We start from the raw sequence: 4,078 nt of genomic DNA, 5'->3' as shown, positions 1-4,078 counted from the left end.
CACATCTCTCAGTGACTGTGCTCCATAAGTGCCTTACCCAACACACTCTTGACCAAGTTTGGGCACGGGAGGGCAAGTGTGCTCTCGAAAGGTTACTCAAAACCTTCTACCATGTGAAGCCAATGCTCCTTAAAAATAACAATAAATTTCTAATGTTTCCGGTGAGATAAAATGTAGAGGAAGAAACGGGCCATTTGCTGAGCAGGAGCTCCCGCCACCAAGACAGCAGTGCCTTACCCAACACACTCTTGACCAAGTTTGGGCACGGGAGGGCAAGTGTGCTCTCGAAAGGTTACTCAAAACCTTCTACCATGTGAAGCCAATGCTCCTTAAAAATAACAATAAATTTCTAATGTTTCCGGTGAGATAAAATGTAGAGGAAGAAACGGGCCATTTGCTGAGCAGGAGCTCCCGCCACCAAGACAGCACAGCCTGGAGGCACCAGGACTCGCGCCAGTCTCCTGGTACCTGGGCCCAGCAGGGCCTGAGCAGCGGGCACAGAGGCCTCGGCCCTGCCTCCGCTTAGCCCTGCCTTGTCCACGGGGCGCAGCTCAGAGGTCCCGGGAACCTCCTGTTCTCCCGGGGACCAGGTCAGGGCCCGACATTCCAGGGGAGAGCGCCACAGAGCCGCCTTGTCCTCGAAGACAATCTCCTTCCCGCCAGTCCCCACCCCCCAGGTGTGAGCACCCCGGTCGGTGAGCCCCTCCCCTCGCCTGGGGTCCCTTCTAGAGCAGGGCTGCAGGCACTCCGCGTACACCTCGCAGCCTCGTCCCCGTCCTCTGAGGGACTCTCGGCTACTTCCCTGCCCTGCTAGGGTGGACAGTGCCACAGACCCCACTTACACAACCCCATCTCAGCTCCTCTGTGCACAGGGCAGGAGTGAGGCAGCTGAGTCATGGGCAAGTCCATTTTTAGCTTCTGGGGACTCTTTGTACTTTGTCCAAATGCCTGTGCCAGCTGGGCAAGAGTTATAATCCCAGCACTCGGGAGGCTGAAGCAGGAGGATCATCTTGAGTTCAAGGCCAGCCTGAGCTACACTGTGAGTTCAAGGCCCCCTTAAAGTACATAGCAAGACCCTGTCTCAAAACAGCACAACAACAAAAAGCCATGCTAACAAACATCCACACCCAGAGCGCACAGTGTTCCATTTTTCCATATGCTTGCTAGTGCTCAGTATCTTTCCTCTTTTGGGTAATACCCACTGCAACAGGAGCGAGACCACTCTGTCACACCCGAGCCAGGCCGGCCCAGCATCACCCCAGCAGCTGAGCACCGGGTAACAGAGCACACAGGGGCAGTGCTGGCGCTTTGCTATAATTCAGTGGGCTGGGCTGACAGTCTGGGCACTCGATCTCTAAAGGGCTCTTCATCATAAATAGTGCGCACTGCACTGAGCTGTTCTTCAGATCTAAGAACAGCCCAGCATCCACAATTGCTACCTTGATACTAGCCACTGTGGGCACCATCTTGAGGGTACCTGGACCTACCCCACCTGTGTCAGAACCAGACCTTCCCAGTTCCCAGGCTGGTGTGGTTTCCTCACCACCACCTGCCCTTCTCGGGGCCCCCTCCTGGGCACAGAGATGGGACCCAGGGAGTTAAAAATCCTGCGGATCAGGTTGATGGTGCCTCTGGTTTCAGGGTCCAGCCCTGGATTCTGTGCTCACCGACCGACACCTTGGATTTAAAAGGAAATTCACCGATCTGTGCCCACACAGCGACCATCAACCCCCGTGTTACCGAGTGCCTGAAAGTCTGCAGGCTGCGGGGCATGGAAGAAAGGGCTTCTCTGTAAGGCTTTGCTGTGTGCCTGCCGGCCTGAGCAGGGGCCCCTTGATTCTCCCTTCACACCTTTCTAGCACCTTGTGGTTCCCTTGATGCATAATGAGGGGAAATGGTAAAAGTAGCAGGTAACAGCTTCCATCAGAGTTTATCACACACTCAATGTGGAGTTTCCCACAGAAACCAGCAATAAAACCAGAACTCGTTCATTCCTAAAACCTCATGTGAGGCTGTTTTTCAGGAAGCCACCACAGACCTTGAGAGAAGGAAACCAGAACTCAGTAAGAGGCAGGACCCATGGCCGAGACTCGGATTTGGAGCTGGCGTGTGGTTCACAATTGCAAGAGAGACTGAGTAGTTTAGAGACCGGAGACTCCGACGACAACGAGTCCACAGCTTCCACATGGCCCAGTTGGGTGACACAGACTATGCCACTGTGCCTCCCCCTGACAGCCCTCAGCCCTCTCCTGCTCCCCCCAGTCCCTCAAATGCATCCCCGCCCACCCATCCTATGGGGCAGCAGCTCCGTTCCTGACTTCTGACTCCTGGTCTGTCCACCCACAAGAAAGCCCTCCGTGCCAACACCAGTGCAATAGTGTTGTCTCTGTGTCCGAGGCAGGAAGCCGGGCGGTGTCAGTGCCAACACAGGCTGTAACTATAAGCGAACACTTCAGTGCAAGGCTCAGAGAAACGACCCTCTTTTCCAGTGGGGAAGGAAGCGGTGGGACTCACTGAGAGACAGTATCTCCCATGCCTAGGGGCTCCTGCCTTGGCAATTCCAGGCAGCATTCTGGTCAGAACAGGTTTGCTGCCCTCCCGCCAATCCTGTGACAGAGTCACCCAGAAAACAGCCAGCGTCTTCTGTCCCTGCGCCAACGGGACCGGCAAATGCCTGGCTCAGGCTTTTCTCAGCTCCTTCTAACTGGGGCAACTGTGCATCCTTCCGAGCCTGCTTTGTGGACCAAGCTTGCAGAGGCTGTGGGAAGGGACCTGATGTCCCTGGGTGGGATTCTGAGGTCGGGAAGCCCGAGAACCCCCAGGAGCTCAGGTGAAGAGGGCCGAAGAGGAGAATCCTTTCCCTCCATTGGGGGACAACCCACGTCTTCTCCAGGAAGACTGGAAACATATCCTACTAAAAATGGCTTCAAACTTTTAGAAATGAAGTTTCGCTTTGCTCTGCTGCTTACAGGAAGGGCCTAGGAGGTAATCGGTGCAGGCCTTTGCTGTTACAGAGGAGGGGGGTCTGCAGCACAGGGGACCCGCCTGGGCCTCACAAGCAGAGCTGACACGGAGCCCAGGACCCTGCCGCTCAGCTCTCTGAACTTCTCCCCGCTCCGGAGTTCAGCCTCCCTGCACTGCCTTCCAGCAGCTGCTGGAGTCTCGTCCTCCTACCGTGTCCCCCTCTGGAGGGTGAAACAAGTGCTTGGAGTGGCTGAGCAGAACAGAGACGTCCACTGCCTGAGGGTTAAAGAACCAGCCTGTCCAGACCGCCCACTTCCCAGGGCAGAGAAGTGCTGGGCAGTTAAACATTAGCAGGCTAGTGACACAAAGGCAGTCCAACATCGCGTGTCCTGCCAACGGCAGGTAAGAGTGGAACAGACTTGTCAGCAGTTTGTCAGCCTCGGAATCAAAGCAGTGACCCAGCACAATGAAAATGCAAGGTGATACACTGTGCACGTGGTTACGGAACTGAGTTGTCTCTTTCCAAAACGAGACGCACGGCATTCCCGGTCGCCATGGCCTGTGGCCCAAAGATATCAGAAAGGAGAGTTTGTTTAAAGACGCTGCTGCTGTGGACCTGACTATGAGACCTTCTCTTCCCTGTTTCTGAAGTGACTAAGACCCCTGAGGGAACACTGCCTATGTGAAAAGAACCAGGAGGACATTTGTGAAGTATCAGCGTCCACAGGAACCGGCATGAAAATTGTCCACGGAGATGAGATAAAGCCATGGTGACCGCCCTGGCTCCAGAATCCCAGGTAACTCTTCTGTTGGAAGGAAACACGGGAACTCTGTCGGCACCGATGCCTGCAGACACAGCCACGCTTCTCTCTGAAGATGGGGACAGCACTCTTTGGTCTGCATATTTGGTCCGAGTTCGCGGGGACCCGCTCAGCTTCTCCAGGGCTGGGGCGCACACAGCCATGAGAAGGAGGTCCCGGCCCGGTCTCCGACCCAGGGCCGCCGTGCAGGAGCAGGCAAGGGGCCCCCAGGGCGTCACAGGCTGCTTCCCCCTGTTCTCACCCGCCCTATGCACGGTCACGTGTTCCATCAGCTCCGAGATGGAGGGACGATG

At 55.8% G+C, this 4,078-nt stretch overlaps 1 protein-coding gene across 4 annotated transcripts in view; it reads right to left on the bottom strand.

The window, feature by feature from the left end:
• Positions 1 to 4,078, bottom strand: part of LOC104875972 (SLAM family member 5-like) — a 16,011-nt gene that overhangs the window by 7,985 nt on the left and 3,948 nt on the right. The gene's annotated exons all lie outside the window — the stretch shown is intronic.

This window comes from Fukomys damarensis, unplaced genomic scaffold (assembly GCF_012274545.1).
Source record: "Fukomys damarensis isolate Sample0158 unplaced genomic scaffold, DMR_v1.0_HiC HiC_scaffold_33, whole genome shotgun sequence".
In the NCBI taxonomy this organism is placed as follows: domain Eukaryota; kingdom Metazoa; phylum Chordata; class Mammalia; order Rodentia; family Bathyergidae; genus Fukomys; species Fukomys damarensis.
This window is presented reverse-complemented; position numbering and strand designations above follow the sequence as displayed.